A 27,234-nucleotide genomic window follows, 5' to 3' on the forward strand; every position below is an offset into this window, starting at 1 on the left:
ACGCACCACTGGACCACGGAGGTCATCAAATGTAAATCAGTGATTTGCAGTTTACAATGAAATTAAATCAAAACCAATCCTGTCTTAGGTTTCTGAATTCCTAAAAACCCTTCTGAAGAAACGCGAACTCTCATGGAAGACCTATTATTTTTTTTTTTAATTTTTATAATAAGGTTCTTAAATATTTTATTGCGAGCTAGCGACCCCGGCTTCGCACGAGTGCAAACAACAACAACAGCCTGTAAATTCCCACAGCTGGGCTAAAGGCCTCCTCTCCCTTTGAGGAGAAGGTTTGGAGTACAAAACTGAAACTAAATATAGGTATAGTACGACACAAATTAGATGTAGCATCGGAAAATGCAATGGAATGAAAATAAAACCGATTACTGCCGATTTACACAACCAATAGAAATAGCTCCCTATCGCGCCATTCGACGCTATTCGTCGCTATAGATTCTCGCGTCAGAGAAAGCAAGTGCATGTAAATCGACGCATCATTGACGAATATATTAGGTCATACGATATTACAAGCTATTACGTTTGTGCAAAGATCATATTCGCATGAGAAATAAATATTGATAATTTGGGATAGCGTACTCAATTCGGATGTGATCGGTTTTACGAATTTTGCCGATGCGTCATCTAAGTTGTGTCGTACTTATACTACAGAATGTCTTACAACGTTGACAGTTTTGCAGTCATCTATACCTATAATAAAATTGGAGTGTCTATTCGTAATATTAATAACCCATTTTTAATCAATGCATCTGTATCTATATTTGCATTTGGTATATACACGGTACATATACCAAAATAACACTTTTTACAATATTTGTCGGGCGGTCTCTCTGTTTGTTTCGGCTAATCTATAGAACGGCTAGACCGATTTTAATGGGACTTTCACTGGCAGATAACTGGCAAATTGAAACGCGTACAAGGTCGCGGGTACACACACAGCTAGTTAGACGGTGCAAACCATAACGTCTTACGACATCACCATTAAGAAACCAAAATTATCTGTGTTTGTCTACATTATTGTACATGTATTATACATATAAACCTTTCTCTTGAATCAATCTATCTATTAAAAAATCGCATCAAAATTCATTATATATTTTAAAGATGTAAGCATACATAGAGACAGACAGAAGTAAGCTTCATTTTATACTATGTAAAGATAAAATTAACGCCACTTCCAGCCATATTTCCATCTCCGATAAACCACTTAATAATCCACTTAATATCGCAGAGATCCAATTAAAGTTTTATCCAGAGATTATCTTTCAAATCGAGAGTTATAAATAAATATCGGGTTACAGCATCCCGCCGGGTAATCTCCGCCCGTTTGAAATCAACCCTAAGTGCTCATTCACACTGAAGATCCGTATTTAGCAGTTTGTTTATATATACAAAAACAAACAACAACAACAGCCTGTAAATTCCCCACTGCTGGGCTAAGGCCTCCTCTTCCTTTGTGGAGAAGATTTTAAACATATTTCACCACGCTGTTCCAATACGGGTCGGTGGAAAACATGTGGCAGAATTTCAATGAAATTAGACACATGCCGTTTCCTCACGATGTTCTATTTCACCTACGAGCGCGAGATGAATTATAAACACAAATAATGCACATGAATATTCAGCGGTGCTTGCCTGGGTTTGAACCCGCAATCGTCGGTCAAGATGCACGCGTTCTAACCACTGGGCCATCTCAGGAAGCTTGAATAATAAATGAAAATTAAATTATATTTTAATATAATTTAATTTTCATATTCAAGTAGGCTTTCAGAAGTAATTTTGAATCATTTTTCAATTTATTAAGTGAAACTAACACCGGTTTGAAGTGTAGATTCTATCGAGAAGAACTGTCGAAACTCAATAGTTACTCTCTTCCTACATTTAAAATACAGATTTATGTCAGTTGAATACAATTATATATTATATAATTATATATTATATATATATAAAGGAGCGTCAGAAGGGGCCTCATAGTAATCTTGGCTGTCGTTATCCATGGTGAGCGTTGTAACGGTAGGTATTTTGACAATAAGAAAAAAAGATACTCCTATTGTCCAAAGTCTTATTATTTTATTGTTCTTTAATTCAACACACAAGATACACACAATTAACACTGGATTATAACTTTACGAGCCAATAGGTTAGCACGTGTACACCTCGCGCGGCAGCTGTCCACTGAATGACGGCCGCTATTCATCGAGGCGACAACCACTACTCCATTCGGAGTTACCCGCTCATAAAAAAAAACTAACAATAACACAATCATCGCCTAACTGTGACATCTGTCCCAACGCGCACAAAGAAATTTGGCAAGTCTTTGTCGCACCGCCAAAAAATGGAACTTTTTACCAGCACACGTGTTCCTCTCCTCTTATAACCTGGGTGCCTTCAAACGAAGCGTGATGAGGCATCTTGCAGGCTGGCATGGCGAAGGTGACTAGTGCAGCTCATTCTTGCTGTGCGTACTAGTCTTCTTCGCGTTTGGATTCCATTTCCACTTACCATCAGGTGGAGTTGATTCATATGCGTACCGGTTATTATAAAAAAAAAATCGACTAAAACTAAAACAATATTGAAAAATCTAATTTTGATTAACATTAAATCATAATATAATTTAATGTATATAATATATCCTGCCTGGAAGTCAACAAGGATTAGCTCCACGCTTTTTTGTCATCTTGCAATCTTGTATTATATAGTTACAAATGATTTTAATTTATAATTAGGCAAAGTTAAATATAACTGCTTAATTTTATTATGGAATCGGATACCTTGCGCCAAGGATTTATCGACTTTACGGGATCTATGGCATTTTTGGCGAAAATAGAGCGTTTTTAAACTCGAAGCTATTATCAGAACAAGTATTGGATATATGTGCTTAATTTGTGCTTATAATTCATCTTGTACTCGGCGGTGAAAACATCGTGAGGAAACCTGCATGTGTCTAATTTCATTGAAATTCTGCCACATGGGCTATCCCCCAACCCGCATTGGAACAGCGCGGTGGAATATGTTCCAAACCCTCTCCTTAATGGAAGAGGAGGCCTTAGCCCAGCAGTGAGAAATTTACAGACTGTTATTATTCAAGCTTTCGACCATTTGTCTTTGTTACTGTTGTGACAACACAGCGTTGTCATACCGCTTAGACCGCCTGCCTGACACTATCCCTCCTTGGGAATGCCATCGTGATGGCTTACCTGCCACCACGTGGGTAGCCCAAAGTGCAGGTGATATGCACTGGGGCCCTAATATATACCCTTAGTCGCCTCTTACGTCACCCACGAGTTGGGGAGGTCCTATTTTAATCCGGGATATAGCGCTGTGGCTAAATAAAAACGATTTAAAAAAAATACGACGACCTCCGTGGTCGGGTAGTGTGTACACCGTTTTTCATGGGTAAGCCACTCTGAGGTTCTGGGTTCGATTCCCGGCCGAGTCGATGTAGAAAAATCATTAGTGTTGGTGGTGCTTTCGTTACTTCTGCTTTAACTACTTACATTGGGGATCAGAGTAATGTATGTGATGTTGTTTAATATTTAAAAAATATGATACAAACTTATTCAATAAAAGGGACCTTATCAAACGAACCACTGTGTGAATGGAGCCTAAGCGATAGATCTGACGTCCCACGCTTCCCTCTATCTATAGAACTGTTAAATTACAAAGTTAGGGTTTCATGATAATTAAATGAAACTGTAATCGTTTTATATGTGAAACGAATTGAAAAAATCTTTGTACTGGGTACAAGGGCTTTGTACAGTCAGAAAACCTTCGTCAGTTATCAAATTGATTCCTTTATCAAGTCTTAAACTCTTAATACCTTTTGAATCTAAACATCAAATCATTGCGACGCAATATGTCATTCTCGATCGGTAAAGTAGATTATCGCCTACACCAAGCACACGAAAATAGATCTTAAGGTGACGATCCTTTTCTTACCACGACTGTACCAATCCGTTTGGGTATATACAATTGGGTGGGTTGTATTTTGTCTTACCGTGAAATAGCTATAGAATGGTAGTGTTCCAGATTGGAGGGGATAAGTGAGCCACTGCAGTCATATAACATCTTAAGTCTCAAAGTTAGTGGTACATAGACGATTGGGACGGTAATAAAGCTGCAGCGCTGGTACAAGCGCTGGTTATCACGTGCTATCAGGTACCCAATTTCTCAAATTTAACTCTCCCATTTTCCTTTTAAAGTAGAAATATCCATCAAAAATATTATATCGTGCTTGTATATGCAAAACAGATATATACTATATCCTCTGTTGCTACATATACTAAAATCAAAAAAAAAATAATTGTTATCCCTTTTTTTTAATCATCAATCCTTTCAAAATTGCCGTGCGTCCCAAATCAGTCATTGTTAAAAAGGTTCTAATGTTTCTTTTCTTTAAAATGAACTTTAATTTATGTTTAACAAATGTAAGTTCACCTCAACATGTGTAAGTTACCTAAGACCTTAATAAAGACGTGTTAGGCAGCCATTCGTTAGAATTACTTTAATGTCCAAGGCGTGAACTATTTGCGGAAAGGGCTTTTAGGATAAAATGTTTTTTGTGTTCGAACTTCTTACATACTTAAGTATTAGCTCACGGTTTCGTTTATGGATTTTATTATAATACTAGTATACGACCGCAGCTTCGTTCGCATTTTAGGGTGAAGGTTGCCATGTGTTGGGCAAAAAGTGGTATATGTCCATTCTTGGAGTTCAAGTTTGCGTGATACCAAATTTTATTAAAATCGGTTCAGCGATTTGGTCGTGAAAGAGCGACAGACAAACAGAGTTACTTTAACATTTGTAATATTAAGTATTGAGTATAATATATCCAACGTTTAAATGTACACTTTTCAGACACCAATACCAAAAATAATAATTGTCCCAAAAAAAGTTTAGAAATTAAATGAATCATTTGTGCCCTAGGCCCATAGGGCCAGGAAAAAAGCGACCTCTTTGGTTAAATTAGCACAGCTAAGCAATGAACACGTGATAAATACTGAATATCGAGGTTTCCAACCCAGAACAGCCATGAAATTGGAAGATGGAAAAAAACATCAAAAATCAACGAATATGTCAACCAAACGCTTTGGAACAGAGTAATAAACTCCGACTCATCTCCAAAACAAAGTCCTTATTCTTTAGCCCAGCAATGGGACTATGGGCTATAATATGTCATAGATCTGGTATCTGCTTAGAGAAGTCGCTGAAATAGGTCAATAGGCCACATGCCCACAAAACATATACATACATTACATAGGTAAATCAAATCGATTTCTGATAACCTCAACACGAGCGTCATTCGACTTTTTTTTCCAGAGGTTAGTTAACAAACACTCAGGATTAATACACGCGAATAATTTAGTAGTTAATTGCAAATTGTGTGCCTTCGCAGCGGAGGCGGAATTAATGGTACCGATGACTAAGGAAGGGCGCTTAAGAAACCATAAAATTACTGTGACTTAATATATGGATGGTTCCGTATTACGTGATCTTTCGGAAATTATAAAATAACGCTATTACTTTAACTGTACTTGGTGGTAGGTTTATGTAAGTAGCTAAAAAAGCACTTGTGTTATGAAAAATCAGAAGTAGCGACGGTACCACAAACACTTTAATTTGTGTTTAAGATTTTCCATAACACAAGTGCCTTAGCTACTTACATTGGAATCAGAGTAATGTATGTGATGTTTTCTCATATTTTATTTATTAACATTTGGTGCCGATTTGATGAAACCTCTTTTAACAGATTTTTTTAGTATCAAATAGTATTCGTATAGAATTGAAGTTTGATTTCATGTTAAATTTGTAATGAAATGTAAACATTTTGATTTTTTTTCTTGTAAAACCACTGTTTAATTTGCTAGTAACTTTTGTCCGATCTCTCAAATTAATTCTTTGTTATATCGTATCAACTTAGTAAATTTCAATAAAGAATCCTCTTTCCTTTTTTGCTCCCCAACAGATGGAGCTTTTTAAAATGAGACCAAAGCCAATTTTTATATGCAGCAATTTCACCATAATCATTGAGACACTGGCTGTTTCTATTCATATACAATTATGTGTCTAATTCATTTGAAAAAAAAGACCCGCTGAGTTTCTCTCGGTTCTTCTCAGGTCAGGGTGTTCCTTTTTCCGAACCGGTGGTAGTATTTAATTTGACCATCAATAAGTAAGTGTAATGCTTCTATATTGAATAAAGTAATATGAGTTTCGAGTTGATAATAATCGGTTTACGCTACAAATATATGAAGATTTCGTGATTTTTGAAAGACATAATAAAAAAGTAAAAAGTAACAGCCTGTAAATTCATCTCCCATTATTGAGAGGGCTTGGAACATATTCCACCACGTTGCGGGTTGGGGAAATGCACATGTGGCTGAATTTCGATGAAATTAGACACGTGCAGGTTTCCTCACGATGTTTTCCTTCACCGCCGACAACGAGATGTATTATAAACACAAATTAAGCACATATATATAGTGGTGCTTGCTTGGGTTTGAACCCGAAATCAACGATTAAGATGCACGAGTTCTAACCACTGGGCCATCTCGGCTCGTGAAAGATATACAGTAAAATTAAACATATATTCTAAAAGTGTGTCGACAATAGCCCTATCGGATACTGACACAAACAATGGGACCACCCTTCGTAGAAGAAATATATTTAATCAAAGTCTATCCCCATTCAATCAATGGGTGCCAATTCCCTTAACAATTTAATAAAAGAAGGAAGTGTCACTTCGGAATACACCAATAGAATTAAGTTATGAGGACATTTTTACGAACGGTACTAAAATTAGGCTATTGACATACTGTGAAATTATTTAAATTAAAAATATTAATGATGTATCTTGCTAGCTAAATGTATTGCTTGACAGATCTAAAATGTAGTATGTCGTAATCAATAAATAAATATTGGACAACATCACATACACTACTCTGATCGCCAATGTAAGTAGCTAAAGCACTTGTGTTATGGAAAATCAGAACGGCGGTACCACAAACACCCAGACCCAAGGAAACATAGAAAACTAATGAACTTCTACATCCACTCGGCGGGGAATCGAACCCGGGACTTCAGAGTGGCGTAGAACATCTGTCAATACATAGAATTAATTGAGATATTTGCTATAAGCCTGTGGCATTTTATTACAAAATCAATACCTACGCTTCAGCAGTCCCCTTAGAGCTCACTTCACATATCACACAGGAAACGTTATAAAGGGATTGAAACTGATACGCTATTTTGACACGCGTATCCTTCAAAAGTTATAACAATTAAAGTCAATATTGCATATCGCTTTCCAAGTTTGTTGGTTGATGATTCTAGGAACATTGTACCGTAGTTACTTCTGATTTTCCTCAACACAAGTGCTTTAGCTACTTACATTGGGATCAGAGTAATGTATGTGATGTTGTCCAATATTTATTTATTAAAATATATTTTTTAAATACTTTTAAGAGTCAGAACTACTTCATTATGTAATCTGATCTATTCATACTGCTAGATCGACTATGAAGAAAAGCTTACTCGCGACCAAAACGTCGAAAGCGCTTTGAATTGAATGTCGCTTATGATTTTCGTTAGACGTTGTGCAACAATATGACGTCATTTTAAATTTTATAACTAAATAAATAATTTTTATAGGTATTTAATACTTTGAACAATTTATTTGTATTTAATTCCTGGTTCTTACTTTGGTTCCAAATTTCTTATTAGTGGCGCTCCGTACGCGGGCTCACGCAATGAACGGCAATGACACTCATGTCAAGTGTACAAACTGCAGTTGAGTTCAGTAGAACACAGTTAAGTGTTCAGATAATAAGTCCTTACTGACTGATTCATCATCGCCGAGTTAAAACTATGAAAGTTAGGGCCTTGATTTTGGCAAGTAATCTCGTTTTATCGAGTCGAGATGGCCCAATGGTTAGAACGCGTGCATCTTAACCGATGATTGCGGGTTCAAAGCCAGGCAAGCACCGCTGATTCATGTGGTTAATTTGTCTTTATAATTCATCTCGTGCTCAGCGGTGAAGGAAAACATCGTGAGGAAACCTGCATGTGACAAATTTCATAGAAATTCTGCCACATGTGTATTCCACCAACCCGCATTGGAAGAGCGTGGTGGAATATGTTCCAAACCTTCTCCTCGAAGGGAGAGGAGGCCTTTAGCCCAGCAGTGGGAATTTACAGGCTGTTGTTGCTATTGAGTAGGCATCCGCTAAGGAAGGAATTTTGGGAATTCTACCCCTAAGGGAGTGAAATAGGTGTTGAAAATTTGTATTTGTCTGTTATTTTTGAATTTTGTAACATGAAACTTAATTTTTGGTACACTGATTAAAAATGAGTAGATACGTATTTAAGAGTTTATGCATATTGTATCCTTACAACAACAGCCTGTAAATTCCCAATGCTGGGCTAAAGGCCTCCTCTCCCTTTGAGGAGAAGGTTTGGAACATATTCCACCACGCTGTTTCAATGCGGGTTGGTGGAATACACATGTGGCAGAATTTCTTTGAAATTTGTCACATGCAGGTTTCCTCACGATGTTTTCCTTCACCGCTGAGCACGAAATGAATTATAAAGACAAATTAAGCACATGAAACAGCGGTGCTTGCCTGAGTTTGAACCCGCAATCATCGGTTAAGATGCACGCGTTCTAACCACTGGGCCATCTCGACTCATACTCGTACCCTTAAAGGGGTATAATACACAGCAATGCGGAAGAAATAGTGGCAAAAATATATTCAACTTCCACGCGAGCAAAGCCACTGGCAACAGCTAGTAACCAATAAAGCTACATCTCATTGTTGATATATCTGGTGCGAAGTTTTACTTCTGTACGATATTGAATGCGACATCCTTCATCATGAAGCAGGGTTGAAATAAAGCTGTGTTTATACGACTGTTGTTTCCGCGATAAGTAGGAAGTCTACCCAAGAATAGCCTCGTTACTTGAAATCATTTAGGCTGTCTACACACTGGGCGTTTCATTTTCGTATTAATTAATGATTATTCTGGATTACCTGTTAATGAATATTTTATAATAAGCTAGTACTTGCCCACTCACGTTATAGAGTCTTTTGATGACGACCTCCATGGTCGAGTGGTGTGCACACCGGTTTTCATGGGTACGCCACTCTAAGGTCCCGGGTTCGATTTCCAGCCGAGTCGATGTAGATTACCATTAGTTTTCTATGTTGTCTTGGGTCTGGGTGTTTATTACGTTACTTCTGATTTCCATAACACAAGTGCTTCAGCTACTTACATTGGTATCAGAGTAATGTATGTGATGTTGTCTCATATTTATTTATATAGTAATACTACATTTACTACATTTTTTGACATGTGTCATGCAAAAAAGCCTTGTCTTAAATTTTTGCCTTGCAAAAATGTCCTTTCTTAAAGTTCCAATTTGCTTCGGTTCAGCGGTCTGGTCGTTAAAGAGCGACAGACAGACAAGAGTTACTTTCACATTTATAATATTAATATAGATATATATATGTTATAATTTCGTCTACGCTGTGTTTGTGGAAAGTTAGATGATCATCTATGAATATATATTGGCGGCTGGGGATAGAACAGTTATTATTGTGTTATAAATAAATATAAATAAATAGATATGAGACAACATCATATACATTACTCTGATCCCAATGTAAGTAGCTAAAGCACTTGTGCTATGGAAAATCAGAAGTAACGACGGTACCACAAACACCCAGACCCAAGATGACATAGAAAACTAATGATATTCTACAACTACTCGGCCGGGAATCGAACCCGGGACCTGGGAGTGACGTACCCATGAAAACCGGTGTACACACCACTCGACCACGGAGGTCGTCAGTTCATTCGTCATTGTGTTACATTTAAAATTAAAATATACTTTATTCAAGTAGGCTTTTACAAGCACTTTTGAATCGTCATTTAACAAACTATATTAAGTGAAGCTCCCGCTGATTCGGAATGTAGATTCTAACGAGAAGAACCCGGCAAGAAACGCAGTATTTAAAATAACATTTAAATTAACATGGTTTATTATTTTAATTATAACAGTTATTAAATACGAGATATTTACGATGTTTATTATTTTTAGTTGGAGGAGCTCGATGTTTCGACATTATTAACGAATGTCTTGTTCAAGAGAGTCATAGATTCGTAAATAGTCAGTGTTATAAAATCAAAATCAAAATAAACTTTATTCAAGTAAGCCTTTACAAGCACATTTGAATCGTCATTTAACAATTAAGTGAAGCTAACACCGGTTCGTAAAGTAGATTCTGGTAGAAGAACCGGCAAGAAACTCAGTAGTTACTCTTTTTCAACATTTAAAAAATAAGTATCATATTAGTTAAATACAATTATATATGTATGTAATATATCCTGCCTGGAAGTCAACAGGTATTAATTCCAAGCTTTTTTATCATCTACAAAATCTTGTATCGAATAATATGTCTTAAAATCTTGCGAACTGGTGAAAAATCGAAGGTTCGAAAAACGCCTAGTTTGTAAGATGCCTAATCTTACCCTTATTTTGAGACTTCCTTTATAAATGGACACAATGAAGATATAAAAATTTATGGGTTGATGTGTGACGTCATAGATCGGGGTATAAGGGGAAGGAACATTTGACGAGACATATATTATGTATTTTGGTATATCTAGTGGAAAGATTATATGGCACGGATTTTTTCTCTTCGTTATAATATTTGTCTTGGGTTAAATAGAAAATCTGTTTCTTTGTTAAAGGTAGGCAAACCAAATGGCTCACCTGATTGCAAGTATTGTGAGCCGAGATGGCTCAGTGGTTAGAACGCGTGCATCTTAACCGATAATAAAGCAAACACCACTGAATATTCATGTGCTTAATTTGTGTTTATAATTCATCTCATGCTCGGCGGTCAAGGAAAACATCGTGAGGAAACCTGCATATCTCTAATTTCATAGAAATTCTGCCACCGTGTATTCCACCAATCCGCATTGGAACAGCGTGGTGAAATATGTTTCGAACCTTCTCCTCAAGTAGTCCTTATCCCAGCAGTGGGAAATTTACAGGCTTTTATTGTGTTTTTGTTCATTGTAAGTAGTCACTGTTGCCCATAGACAGATATCAATGCCGAGAATCTTGGCAGCAAATATATCCCTTGTGCCTGTAGTTACACTGTCTCACTCATCTTTAAAACAGGAATACTTGAACACGAAGTTTAGCTCTCTGATGGTAGAATATCTGATGAGTGGTTGGTTACCGTCCAGGCGGACTTGCATGAAATCCTACCACGAAGTATATTCAGACAACAAATATTATTTATATGTGTCTTTTTGTCGATAAAAATCTGGTACTCTAAGTCAAAAAGGGCGGTTACTTGTTGCTGTTGTTATTTTAAATATGTAATCTACTAGTGACACATCCCGGGTTCGCATGAGCGCAATGCTGGTACTTAATAAACTACAGAATTTATATGCAACGTTTACAACTGAATTGTCATTACAAAATACAAATCGCTATGTCTGCGTTTTAAATCTGTAATATCATCGAAAATATTCATTATAATTACGTGCTGTAATCATATTAATCTATGTTTAATGCCCAAGGTATGTGAGAACTTAATTCAAAATCAAAATCAAAATAAACTTTATTCAAGTAGGCTTTTATAAGCACTTTTGAATCGTCATTTTACAATTAAGTGAAGCTACCACCGGTTCGGAAAGTATATTCTACCGAGAAGAACCGGCAAGAAACTCAGTAGTTACTCTTTTTTAACATTTAAAAAATACAACGTCATGTTAATTAAATACAATTATTTAAATTAATGTATCCTGCTTGGAAGTCAACAGGTATGGATATGGACTTATGTTGTTTTTCCTTAAAATCACTTCATAAATAAGTCATTATTCTTCGTAGAAATGGTTGTTGTGAGTTATCCCATAAGATACAGACATATAACATAGCGCATTTGTTTGGTAGACCTTTTTATGATGTAAAATATTGTTTTACATTATTTTGATTCATCTCGTAGGGTTCGGCGATCGTTTGCAATGGAATCCAAAAAATGAGTTTATTTACGAGCCGGCATTAACTGTAAAAATATAAAAATTTGTTTACTATTTTTTGGACTATCGACTCGCCCCGGAATTAGCATTTTTTACGACATCACATTAGAAACTTTTAAAATTATCAGTGTTCCTTTTCTACATTGTCCATGAATTATATACCAAAACATTCCTCTCGAATCACTTTTATCTATTAAAAAAACGCATCAAGATCCGTTGCATCATTTTAGAGCTTAGATGGTCCAGTGGTTAGAACGTGTGCATCTTAACCGATGATTGCGGGTTCAAACCCAGACAAGTACCGCTATATATATGTGCTGAGTTTGTATTTATAATTCATCTCGTGCTCGGCGGTGACGGAAATTCTGCCACATGTGCATTCCACCAACCCGCATTGGAACAGCGTGGTGGAATATGTTCCAAACCCTTTCCTTAATGGAAGAGGAGGCCTTATCCCAGCAGTGGGAAATTTATAGGCTGTTACTCTACTTTTCTTTACATTTTAACGATCTAAACATGCATAGCGACAGATAACGGTAAGCGAATTTGTTGTATACTATGTAATAATGATTATAAATTATTTAATGAAAACCTTCGTTTATAACTATCTTATAAAAAAATGGCATCAAAATCTCTCACACAATTTAAAAACCTAAGCTTACTCAGAGATAAAGAGCCAGCGACTTTGTTTTATATTCTGTAGTGATTCCAACTATAGGCAGGGTAAAGAATACACTTGACGCGATGTCATTGGTCGGGATTTCGAATAATCTATGGCGTTTATCATGGCGAATTGTCTCACCCATCAAACTGAAACACAACTATTATATGTTACTATTTGGTGGGAGACCATCTGATGAATACCAGAAGTGTTTAAAGTAACTATGACTGACCTAAAATTGATAATTCTGTAGCCATTAGACGATCTCCGTGGTTGAGTAGTATGTACACCAGTTTTCATGGGTACGCTACTCCAAGGTCAAGGGCTCGATTCGATGTCTTGGCTCTAGGTGTTTGTGGTGCCGACGTTACTTCTGATTTTCCATAACACAAGTGCTTTGGCTACTTACATTGGGATCCGAGTAATTTAATATGTGATGTTGTCCAATATTTTAAAATTATATATATACATATATATAGCCAAATCTGTGTCCAACGTGATACTTTATGTCAGTAAATATTGACTATTCCTTACTTCGCATAACACTAACTTTGGAAACCAACAATTTCTATCACGTTTGCCTGTAATTAGCTCACTCGATTACACTGGTACACTAAAATACGAAACAGTACTGCATTGCTATACAAAGTATTATTGATGAGTGGGTGGTGGACAGATGCCAACAAGAAGGTTTACTTCTTTTTGGTTATAGTTGGTAAGCAGGAAACTCACCTGATGGAAAGTGACTACCGCTCATAAACATCTGCAACACCGGCTTGCAGATATATTGCCGGCCTTTAAGAAATGAGAACGAGCTATTCTTGCAGGTATCCAAGTTGTATCGTTTTGGGAAAACCGCCAGCGAAAGTTGGATCCACAAAGTGGTTGTGCGGGGCAGAAAATGTATTAAAATTCCCGCTGTTGTGGATTTTCGGACATCTATGTGGTGTACTAGTCGAAGATTTGTCTTCGAATCTTTTTTTGGGTATATTTTTTTATACTTGGTACAGTGAAGCGCTGGTTTATTTATGCAGTTTGATATTCAGTAGGCTCTATTCAGTTCCCATGGTTCGTTATGAATTATGTAAGTAATGGGATGGGACTTCACAATGGTACAAATTGCAATCATTGACCGCAAACCATTGAGCAAATTAAGCAAAACATGTTTGCTCACATTTGACTTCTTGGTTGTCGATAAAATATTGCGATCAATCCACTGAGTTAATGACCCCTCCCACACACAAGAGCATTAACGAATTTAACAAACACGAGCGAAATTTTAAATATCAGAAATTTCAAACGAATCTGAAATTCAAATATTAATTTTCCCTTTGGCTCGAAAATTTTTAATTCCATTGCGAATACTAAAATCGTACATTTTTAAGTACGCTCCATTACTGATAATTGATACTGATTTTAATTAAATATCGACTTTATAACCGTGTTATAAAGTACAGTTTTAATTGCTGCAAGCGTTTTAAAGGTGAATTAAAACGTCGTCGAATCAAAATTGAACCGTATTGGTCTTACATATAGAATTGAAATTCGCTCGTGAAATATCGAAGGTTACTCTGACCCAATGATATTTACATGAGCCAAAGGATTATTATTTCATGAAACGGCTGCGCAGAAAAACAGATAACCAATTCGATATCCATTTTAATAATTAATCCGTGCAGCTGTTTTGTTCTCATAATCATCGTGACTTTGTGTCGAACCGAATTATTTATTAGCATTGATTTTTGATACGTAGATAATAATATTGATATTGTCTTTTGTTTTTTTTTTTATATTAAAGCTAAGGCATTTCGGCTTACTGCTTTTGCTTCATTGTAACGTCTCAATTCTTGCTCAGATATTGGCACCACGTGTTGGTGGCCAAGATTTGGTGTTCTATTGGAGGAAAATTTCCATTATAACGTCCAAATTCTTGGCCAGATATTGACGACACTTGTTGGCCCAAGGTTGGTGTCGTAGCTGCCAAAACTTGGCTTCACCTGTTGGACGAAACTTTCGTGTAAAAATAGCAATTTGTCGCGTCGAATATACGAGCTTTCGTATCGGGCGGAATAACTGCATTACTTCAAGAGCATATTGGATGGGAATTTGCATCACGGAGGTGCGGCTTTAAGTCGTACTACGTCATATATTTACTTTTAATATAGACTATCAGTAACGTTATAAATAACGAGAATTCGTCTTCTTGGTAGCAGATCTCGACAAGACCACTGATTAAATTATACTAAAATACATAGAGGTAGTTCAGGATTACGGCAGGTAAATGGAATTTACGACACATAAATATTTCACGGAGAGAGTCAAGGAGAGAAGGAGCAGTCGTAAAGTTTTTTAAAGAAGAATATTCTTATATCCTGTATTTTGCTGTAAAAATCTGTTATCAGACAAGAAAACTATTAAAAATATTGTTATCAGACTATGATTGCTTTTGTCCAAATCGTCGTAATTTTAGTAAATTTACGGTTTAAAGGGTGAGTGAGCCAGTGTAACAAGGGACATAGCGTCTTAGTTCCCAAGGTTGGTGGCGCATTGACGACGTGAGGAATTGTTAATATTTCTTACAGCGTCATTGTCTATGGGTGATGGTGACTACTCTATCAGGTGGGCCAACCGATTCCAAATGAAAAATGTCATGAAAAACTATTTTCATGTCAGATTTTTGTCTAACATGACTGAAATATCTGAACTATCCGTATAAATCTCGATGATATAGCCAATTTTTTTAGTAATTCCAAAAAAGTCACGAGCCTACATCGCTTTTATCGTCACTCTTTTGAAAGAGAACATTTTTGCAGTTCACTTAATGTCCTCTCCGAATATCTGTCGCGCGAATATTTTTGCACTTGCATCCTGACCTAAGGCTGTTCGATACAGACTTGCGGATTAGCATACCTTTGTCGTCAAAGGTAGATCAGTTGAACTACCAATATCTGACACGCTTGAGAATTTACATGTAATTTACAAAATACAAAAGGTTTTTTAATAGGTGTTCATTTAAAAGTAAGTTCCGATCCGGAAAGTAAATGCTACCGAAAGAAACTCACAAGAAACTCAAGAAATAGACGCAATTAGACGAAAATATGTTCCAAACCCCCTCAGAGGGAGAGGAGGCCTTATCTCAACAGTGGACAAATGACAAGCTATTGTTGTAGACAAAAAAAACATCTTCTTTCGATGGTTCATCTCTCTGTATTTTCTTTTCCGAATTGATGGTAGATTTTTTTTTATGTATCCGATGGTTAGTGGTCACCATAGATAATGGCGCTATGAGAAATATTTTCTTTTCTTTTCCTTTCTTTTCATCGCCAATGCGCCGCCAACCTTGGGAAGTAAGATTTTATATCCCTTGTACCTGTAGTTACACTGACTCACTAACCCTTGAAACCGGATCATACCATTACTGAGTAAGCAATAGAATATATGATATATGGGTGATATTACCCTTCTATCCTAATATTCAGGCGGGCTTGCACAAAGTCCTACCACTACCAAATCAATACATTTATTTATTAACTCCTCAATAAATATATATGCATTTATTTAGTAAATATATAAATTGTGTGTTGTGTAAACACATTCATGAACCTGCCTATTTCATCCAATCATATTTGTTGCTATTTACAGATATTTCCAATTCCACCGGTATTTGAAAACACGAACGCTCTGTACAAATTGAATCGTGTTCGTCCGAGTAAAATATTTTTCGTGTAAAAAAAATGTGACAAAAACAAAACGCCACGTCGATACACCGCCATTTTATTGAATTTGGCAATCGAGATGACGTCAAACGACGGCCATTTTGTTATCGATGATAAAATACTTTATTTATTGTTTTACCAACATTTATATTGCAATAATGATCTTAATAGTAACTATTTCAAATACTCGAGGAGGAGAAGGTTTGAGCATATTTCACCAATTTCATGAATTTCGTGAAAGTAAACACATGCAGATTCGGCGGTGAAAGAAAACATCGTGAGGAAACCCTCACGATGTTTTCTTTCACCGCCGAACACGAGATGAATTATAAACACAAATTAAGAACATTTTAACCATAATTTGTTAAGATGTACGCGTTCCAACCTTTGGGCCATCTTAGCTTGTTTCAAATGAGTTAAATTAAATATATAAATAATCTACCATTATTTACAACTAATGCCTTTATTAATATTTTATTCAAACAAGAAAAGGTTTTCTCGAGCTATTTCCAGCTCCCATGTAATGTTAATTGCCTCAACTGGTGACAGGAGGGTTGGTTATTTTCCCCCAGGGGATCGGAATTGCGATTCAACGTGAAAAGGTTCTATCATTCTTGCCACCATTCACGCGTTCATGATTTGTACGGTTTTGATTCTTATTTGTATAGTGTTAAGGCGGGAATGTTAACAGTTAACAAAGTCGCTTACCGCTGTCTGTCCTAATGTATGCTTTTAGGTCTTTGATATTACGCAACGGATTTGATGCGGTTTTTTAATAGATAGAGTGATTCGAAAGACAGGTTTTTGTATATAATACATGGACAATATAGTAACGCTGATAATGAATGCCGCTGCCAACTTATTAAGGCTTAGTATTTAAAGATTAGATGGTTCTTACCTATTTTTTTACAAAATTATGGTATAGGTTGGGGGACAACCATATGGGCTACCTTATAGGAACTGTACACAACCGTCCATAGACAATGGCGCTGTATGAAATATTAACAATTCCTTACTTCGCCCAACAACAACAACAGCCTGTAAATTCCCACTGCTGGGCTAAAGGCCTCCTCTCCCTTTGAGGAGAAGGTTTGGAACATATTAAACCACGCTGTTCCAATGCGAGTTGGTGGAATACACATGTGGCAGAATTTGTATGAAATTTGTCACATACAGGTTTCCTCACGATGTTAACTTCACCGCAGAGAGATGAATTATAAAGACAAATTAAGCACATGGAGCAGCGGTGCTTGCCTGGGTTTGAACCCGCAATCATCGGTTAAGATGCACGCGTTCTAACCACTGGGCCATCTCGACTCTACTTCGCCCATATGTGACAACCTTGGGAACTAAGATTTTATGTAACCGGAACACAACGATGCAAATAACTTATAATTAGCTTGGAAATAGAGCTTTGTGCAAGCCCGTCTGGATAAGTACCACCAAATCATCCGATATTCTACTGCCAAACAAAAGTAAGTACTCAGTTAAGTAATTAGTAAGTATTGTTGTTTTCCAGTTTGAAGGATGAGTGAACCAGTGTAACTACTGACAGAAGGGGCATAACAACTTAGTGAGGCCTCCTGGATAAAGATTATAGACCATGAATTATTATATTGTGACCCAATTGCCAATCAGTGAAAATAAAAAGGAATGAACAAAATATACTTATTGTAAGTATATAAATTATTTTCTAATCACAAAAGTACCAAGTACACAATGTTGATGATAAAAAATACTTTCAACCGCAAAATTCAAATTTATTCAAACATGATTACACAAACAAGTGAAGTTCGATTCCTATCCGAAGTTATAATGGGATAATGGAATTACAATGTTTTTATTTTTTATTTTTATTTACATAAATCTAAATATATATTACACTAGCGAGTGCCAGCGACTTCGGCACGTCTGAATTTCAAAAAAGAGTTATTATTCAGTTCGCAAATTTTGCTATCAGTTGTTAATTCTGTTTTAGGCAGCTTTTGTGATATTTATTAATAAGATTCAGGAGCTAAGATGGTACAGTGGTTAGAACGCGTGCATCTTATATGATGATTGCGGGTTTAAATCCAGGCAAGCGCCACTATATACGTGTGTTTATAATTCGTCTCGTGCTCGGCGGTGAAGAAAAACATCAAGATGGAAACCTGTATGTGTCTAATTTCATCGAAATTCTGCCATGTGTGCATTCCACCAAGCCGCATTAGAACAGCATGGTGGAATATGTTCCAAACCCTCTCCTTCCTGGGAGAGGAGCCTTAGCTTAGGAAATTTACAGGCTGTTACTGTACTGTACTGTACTACTGTGAATTTTTATAAAGTCATTGATGGGAGGCACTCAACGTGATGGCGGAGTGTTTTTATTTAGATATTGCAGCATGACTTTATTATTATTTTATATACAATTCCACAATAAATATGGCATCAGCTATCTACAGACTTCCAGAGGTAAGACGGTACAATTCGGTTCAGCGGTTTGGTCGTAGAAGAGCAACAGACAGACAAAGTTACTTTCACATTTATTAATATTTAAAAAAAATATACGGAATTAAGAACTTTTGAAGTCGGTTAAATATGTAAATAAATAAATTAAGCGTGAGGTTATTACTTGCTGACTTCCAGGCATGATATATTACATACATTATCATTTTTATTAACATAAGAATTAACAACATTAAATGCTTAAATATATATATACAAATATTAACTAAAACTAGTTATTGTATAAATCTTGATCGCGTGGAATGGTGGCAAGAATGCTAGCAGCATTTCCCCGTTGAATCGCAATTCCGATCCTCTGGGCAAAAAACGAACCAGCCCTCCTGTCACCAGTGGAGGCAATGAAGCGAGGTGTTATACTTTTGATGAAGCTTTTTGCTTTATTACATACATATATAATTGTATTATGAGCCGAGATGGCCCAGTGGTTAGAACGCGTGCATCTTAAGCGATGGTTTCGTGTTCAAACCCAGGCAAGCACCACTATATACATATATGAGCTCAATTTGTGTTTATATATATATATATATATTTCATCTCGTGCTCGGCGGTGAAGGAAAACACCGTAAGGAAACCTGCATGTGTCTAATTTCACTACTTTATAATTGTATTTAACTAACAAGTCTTTTTTTAATGTTTAAAAAGAGTTGCTACTGATTTTCTTGCCGGTACTTCTCAGTGCAATCTACATTCCGAACCGGTAGTAGCTTCACTTAATATGGTTGTTAAATGACAAGTCAGAATTTATTTAATTTTGATTGATATAGATCGGTATAAAATAAGCGGTTGTATGCACATTTCCAGATTAAAAAAGTTGTTTTAAAGTCAGGAGTCGAGCAACGGTATCGAGTTTCTTTCTTGTATTTTACGTTCATTTTGTTTTTTTCATAAATGGATTGGTGAAGCACTGCAGCGTTCACTTTAAAAATACCAGTATTTATTTTTTTTATGGAATAGGTTGGCGGACGAGCATATGGGCCACCTGTTGGTTAGTGATCACCATCACCCAAAGACAATGACACTGTAAGAAATATTAACATTCCTTACATCGTCAATGCGCCACCAACCTTGGGAACTAAGATGCTATGTCCCTGGTCCCTTGTACACTGGCTCACTCATCCTTCAAAACGGAACACAACAATACTGCGTACTGAAAGGCGGGCAGACGACAGGCGGGCAGGCGACAGGCTTGCACAAAGCCCTACCACCAAGTAAATACAAATTGATACAGCTCGTCTAGCATATTATAATTACTGCCCTGTATACATATTTATATATGCCTTACCTGCTGAGTTGGTATAGTATATATGAGAGAATTCATGTACCAAGGTAGAGTGAAATATCAAAGAAGATGGATCAAATGTTTTTGGGGTTCTTTTTTTGAAAATTTACAGCATCAGTGTAGAAGTTGGAATTGGAACTCTTTCTATTCCATCTGATTATTAAAGTGCTTCTGTGTTTGCGCACACGCTTGTGCACATATCCATGTGCGTATGTCCTGTATCCACTACACAGGTTTGGCCACCGTGGTCGAAATGGATTAGGACAATATCCTTACTATGATTCACACAAAGGACACATTCTATCTATTTGGATTTGCCTAAGGGAACCGTTTGATTTGGTATGGATGTGTGAGAAATATATGTAATTACAGAGTTATGGATATGATCATTGAAGGATGGATCAAAAGAGGATCTATTAAGACACGGATTTAGTGTGAAAGGGGGGGGGGGGTTCAGGTGACGAATAATAAAGGATAAATGTACGGAGCATGGTGCACCGACCTCATATAGTTTGGGGTAAAAAAGGATGAAAATATCATCCGTACTACAACAACGTGGTGAAAAGCGACCATCTAATCAAATGCTTGTACCAAAATAAAAATTAGGAACTGTCACTTATCTTAATTAATAATTAATTATATTAATTGTTATTTAAATGTAAAAAAAGAATAACTACTGAGTTTCTTGTCGGTTCTTCTCGGTAGAATCTACTTTCCGAACCGGTGGTAGTTTCACTTAATTGTTAATTGACGATTCAAAAGTGCTTGTAAAAACCCACTTGAATAAAGTTAATTTTGATTTGATTTTTTTTTGTGATCTCCTTTTAAAAACCTCCTTTTTTATCAGAACCATAATATGTTTCTTCATTCTTGTCAACATATAATAATATTAAGTATTTAAAACGGAATATTTAGTTTTTAGTTTCGGAAGATTGTCTTGTGATCCCGTTGAGTTTCTTTCGCCGTATCTTTTCAAGTCTGAGGTGTTAAAAACCGAACCGATGGTAGATTTTTGACTATCAACAAGAAAGTGTAATCACTTTTATATATTTTAAATAAAGATTTTTGACTTTTTGGCTTTGTGAACAAGACATCAGATAATCAAAGTCATCGACATAGCCCACCGGATTAGTAAACTGAAGTGGCAGTTGGCTGGTCATATTTGTCGCAGAACCTACAACCGTTGGAGAAAACGCGTTCTAGAGTGGAGACCGCGTCTCGGCAAACGTAGTGTAGGACGTCCTCAGGCACGGTGGAGTGACGACTTACGCAAAACGGCTGGCAGGAGCTGGATGCGAGTAGCCCAAGAGCGATCTCAGTGGCGTGCAATCGGAGAGACCTATGTCCAGCAGTGGACGGAAATGGGCTGATGGATTGGGTTGGAACAAAACATTCGTAAATAATGTCGAAATATCGAGCTCAACCAAAAAATTGATGTTAAATATCTCGTTTTGTATAGATGTACTAATTATATACAAAAGTCTAGGTTTACATTAGTTTTTAAGCGAGTTATACTTAGCTTCAGTGGTGATAAAAAATGTATCAAAGTACGATGTCTGCATTAGCTCATATTCTCTAGAGATTAAATTATAATTCTTGCGTCATCTCGACTAATTGACGCTCGCGTTACACCGAGGAACTAGTAAGTGTTTTATCAAGAGACTCGAGCAAGTCTTGCCTTGAATTTAATCTCAGCAATATTATGCTTTTCGGTAATACAACAACAGCCTGTAAATTCCCCACTGCTGGGCTAAGGCCTCCTCGCTCTTTGAGGAGAAGGTTTGGAACATATTCCGCCACGCTGTTCCAATGCAGGTTGAGTACTCATGCAGGTTTCCTTACGATGTTTTCCTTCATCGTACGAGATGAATTATAAACAGAAATTAAGCACATAAATATTCAGTGATGCTTGTCTGGGTTTGAAACCGCAATCGTCGGTTAAGATCCTGCATTCTAACCACTAGGCCATCTCGGCTCGGTTTGCTAATACGCTGACTGAAAGATAACATTAAACGTGTCTGGGGTCTCTGTAAATATATATTTGCAATTTGACAAGTACATAAGGGCTATTTTTCAATTGCCCTTTTCTTTTAAAAGAAGGTCTTAGCTAAGAAGTCACCAGTTTTATGCCACCAACAGTAATAAATTGGTAGTTGTTTCCAGTTTCGATTGAATTTTATTTTTAGACATAGGGATATAATCTTCCGTTTTATGGGTAGTGGCTGTTAGGTGGTGTATACGGTCTCGTCAAGCAGCCTCATAACTGATTGACAGTCGCTGATATAGTGGCTAAGTATAATACCGCAAATCCTGGTCTGGCTGAAAGTCAATGAGTTTTTCCCGATAAAAATGGCAACAGCCTGCAGTATGAAAGTTTAAAGTGTGTATTTTTTTATGGCATAGGTGGCAAACGAGCAGGAGGCTCACCTGATGGAAAGTGACTACCACCGCCCATGGACATCTGCAACACCAGGGGGCTTGCAGGTGCGTTGTGTTGTTGTCTTGAAGGTTCCCATGTCGTATCGGTTCGGAAAAACCGCCGGCGAAAGCTGGTTCCGCAAAGTAGTTGTGCGAGGCAGAAAATGTCTGAGAAATCGCGCTGTTGTGGATTCTCGGACATCAAGGTGGTGCGGGTGAAACTTAAAGTTTTGGCGAGATGTCCAAAGGTGAAATTCAGCAGCCGGAATTAATCCGAACAATTCCTCGGAACATTCCCCGTGAAAAATTCGGTAGTATACTACCGTCTGCTAAGCGCCTGAATTTTTTTTCGGATTTGCTCTCTTATCAGAGATACATTGTATAGTCATCTAATCTTCATTCACATAAATGAAGATTAGATGACTATACAATGTGCTCCTGAGTTTGTGAACTAACTTGTGCCCTATTAAATGTCCTGCGTCTTTAATTGGTCTTACTTGCTTTGGCCGTTATCAAAATGGGTTAGGACGATATCATTCTCCATATAACAACAACCATCAGAACAAAACTCATGCTGAAATAAAGAACAATTCATTTAAAAAGAAAAAAAAAAAAAAATCGAGTAGTGTGTACACCGCTTTTCATGTGTACACCACTTCGAGGTCCCGGGCTCGATTCCCGGCCTTGTCGAGTCGATGTAGAAAAAGTTAATTAATTTTATGTTGTCTTGGGTCTGGGCGGTACCGTCGTTACTTCTGATCTTTCATAACACAAGTGCTCCAGCTACTTAAATTAGGATCAGAGTACTATATGTGATGTTGTCTAGTATTTATTCGCTTCTATTTCCAACTAATCCGTTAATATAAGATTCCAACTTGTACTATAGGCGTACAGAAATCACAAGTTGTATAGAAGGCGATGACGTCAAACGCGTGAATAAAAAAAAAGAGATATAGCGATCCACAACCTCGGTACGCGCCACTGTGACGGCGTTCGCTGGTATTTACACGAATTTCCTTATCATGGTGACCATGGTATTGTATTCATGGAGACATTTCCCTATTCATCTTGCACATATATCACGTTACATATACACAAATACGTATACATTTGTTTACTATTATATCGGTCAATTTGATTCGTTTTATCTTAATATGTGTAATTTGCTTCAAGCGTGAACAAAATCATTAATTTTAGCCCGTCTTCGAAGATGCTACCACATGTTGATTTACGACAATTTCACGTTTGCAGTAACAATGACTATTTGAAATAAATAAAATTAAATATGTCGTTCTTTTTTATATATAATAGGACGATATGCAATACAGGCACATAGGCCGCCTGATGATAATTGCTTCATCATCACTGCTGGGCTTATGCTTCTTCTCCCATTTTTGAGGAGAAGGCTTGAACCATATTCCACCTCGCTGCTCCAATACGGGTTGGTGGATATATATGTGGACAAATTTCGTTGAAATTAATCGGTAACATACACAACATACCGGTTTTGTAAGACATATTAACAATTCCTTACATCGCCACAGTACTATCAACCTTGGGGAGCTAAGACGTTATGTCCCTTGTGCCTGTAGTTATAGTTCAATCATGCCGAAACTAAAACACAATATTACTAAACATTGCTGTTTCACGATATGTAATGACAATGTGGTACCTAACCAGACAGGTTACATAATCTAACAGTTTTAGAATCAATTAGTACAATTCAACTATATATCTCATAATTTACATATTATCAGGAATAAAAATAGAGCCGAGATGGCCCAGTGGTTAGAACGCGTGCATCTTAACCGATGATTGCGGGTTCGAACCCAGGCAAGCACCACTATATATATGTGCTTAATTTGTGTTCATAATTCATTTCGTGTTCGACGGTGAAGGAAAACAGCGTGAGGAAACCTGCATGTGTCTAATTTCATTGAAATTTTGCCACATGTGTATTCCACCAACCCGCATTGGAACAGAGTGGTGGAATACGTTCCACAGCCTCTTCTTAATGAAAGAGGAGGCCTTATCCCAGGAATGTAAAATTTACAGGCTGTTACTTTACTTACTTTACAGGGATAATTCATTGTAAAGAAGAATTAGTATGTATTATTTCATCTCGATAAGTCCCACTAGTTACAAAATTGTTGGTCACCCCCTTCTCTCGAGATAGTCGAAAACACCGCCCACATAAAACTTTCAATGGTATTTCGCTTAAAAGGGGTCGGGGAACACGTTCGATTCTCGCCCCGATTTTATTGTTCCGTTTCGCTATAAAATCTTTTTTAGTATCGGAAGATGCTATGGAAACTTTTGTATTTGGCATACATTTTTTTTGTATACAAGTTACCGTTAAAGCTCGAACTACGGTAAATTTCAAGATTATCCATTTACTGGTTACTAATCTTAGGGTTTACCGTAGTCTGAGCTTCTACAATAACATATACCTAATCAATACTAATATCGTAAATGCAAAAATAGCTCAGTCTGTCTGTATGCCTCGGTTTCACGCCAAAACTGCTGAACCGATATAAATGAAATTTTACACAAATGGTCAATAGTCTGAGTCTGAGAAAGGATAAAGGCTACTCTTTAATTTTTTTTTTCATTATTTAACAACTATATTAAGTGAAGCTGCCACCGGTTCGGAAAGTAGATTCTACCAAGAAGAAACAAGAAACTCAGTACTATTTTCTTCTCCTCTTTTGAGGAGATCGTTTGTAAAGAAAGGAAGATTTAAAGAGATGTTTTATTCTAAAAAAATATATATGATAGTTATCATGTCCTAAATAGGTGTACCATTCAGCTTCCAAGTTGGGTTCCAAGAACACAATGCTGATTTTTAATAGTAACCCTTGTGGTTTTTTAGGACACGTTAACTATAATTGTTTTGTTTTTTGTATATCAAGTAATATATTCTTATCACTGCACAGTATAAAACAACGTCGCTTACTCTGTCCCTATATCCCTTTGTATGTTTAAATCTTTAAAACTACGCAATGGATTGTGTTTTATGATTTGTGATCTAAAATATTTCTTTGTGATCTAAAATGTTTTTCATTCATGGTAGGGTCTTATGGTCACATAAAAACAACGATCCGTTTTACAGATTCGTTTTTTACTTTACATTTTATTTATGAGCTACGAGTTGAGATGGCCCAGTGGTTAGAACGCGTGCATCTTAACCGATGATTTCGCGTTCAAACCCAGGCAAGTACCACTATAAATATGTGCTTAATTTGTGTTTATAATTCATCTCGTGCTCGGTGGTGAAGGAAAACATCGTGAGGAAACCTGCATGTCTCTAATTTCATCGAAATTCTGACACATGTGCATTCCACCAACGCGCATTGGAATAGCGTGGTGGGATATGTTCCAAACCCTCTACTTAATGGAAGAGGAGGCCTTATCTCAGCAGTGGGAAATGTACAGGCTGTTACTTTACTTTACTATTTTATTTATAGAAATGGTCCGGTAACAGCGTAGCTATCATGAGGCAAAATGAGTTGTACCAGGGCCCCCTGAAACTTGGGGCCTCAAGGTTCCAAATTGTGACCAGCACTATATTTGACGCTTGTTAAAAACATTCAAAAGTCATTATCAAAATGTACGGATATAAACAACAAAATCTCATAAAAAAATCCGTAAACAAAATTTACTTATAAAAACTTTGTATGTTAGAAGTTCACGTAAAAGAAAAAGGTCAAACGGTCCCATATAACTTAGTTACGCTTGACATAGAATCTATATATATACATATAATAAAATTGGATTGTCTGTTTGTAATATTAAAATAGCCCTTTTTTACTCAATGCATATGCAATACACGGTATATATACCAAAATAACATCTAATCTAATAAGGCTAATCTCTGGAACGGCTGGACCGATTTTGACATGACTTTCACTGGCAAATAACTGATATAATAAGGAGTAACTTAGGCTACAATAAAATTTTTTTTTGTTAAATTCAAACGCGTACAAGGTCGCGGGCGCAACCAGTATTTATATATATCACTAGTTACACGTTAGGTAGCTTGGGAAAGGGCCAAGGGCGGGGCCCTTGGCCCTTGTGACTTGCAATAAGAAATCATACCTGAAATTTATTAACAACCTCTCTCTACCCACGAATTCGTGCGCGTTGATTTAACAAAAAAGTTATTGCTGTAGCCTAAGTTGTACCCCATTACATCAGCTATCTGCCAGTGAAAGACCCGTCAAAATCGGTCCAGCCGTTCCAGAGATTAGCCAGAACAAATAGACAGACAAAAATTGTAAAAAAAATATTTTGGTATATGTACCATGAATACATACATATGCAATTGATAAAAAGCGGTTACATTAATATTACAAACAGACACTCCAATTTTCTTATATGTATAGATAACGGCGCGTTTGTAGTTTCAGAGGGAGGTTTAGTATTAATCATAGTTTGCCTATTTTTAAATGCGTTCGTGTTGTTTATGATTCATTGTTTGCACCCGCGTGATAATTACTTTGATCTTTGTGATAAGAAATTGTTTATTTGTAATTTATTTATGTTAAAAGCGGATAGTTTCGAATAGGGTAGCATGTCATGGT

At 36.7% G+C, this 27,234-nt stretch overlaps 1 protein-coding gene across 1 annotated transcript in view; it reads right to left on the reverse strand.

Moving 5' to 3' along the window:
- The window catches only part of LOC124541199 (diacylglycerol kinase 1), a 161,660-nt gene that overhangs the window by 22,603 nt on the left and 111,823 nt on the right, over positions 1–27,234 (reverse strand). The gene's annotated exons all lie outside the window — the stretch shown is intronic.

This window comes from Vanessa cardui, chromosome 27 (genome assembly GCF_905220365.1).
Source record: "Vanessa cardui chromosome 27, ilVanCard2.1, whole genome shotgun sequence".
Lineage (NCBI taxonomy): Eukaryota > Metazoa > Arthropoda > Insecta > Lepidoptera > Nymphalidae > Vanessa > Vanessa cardui.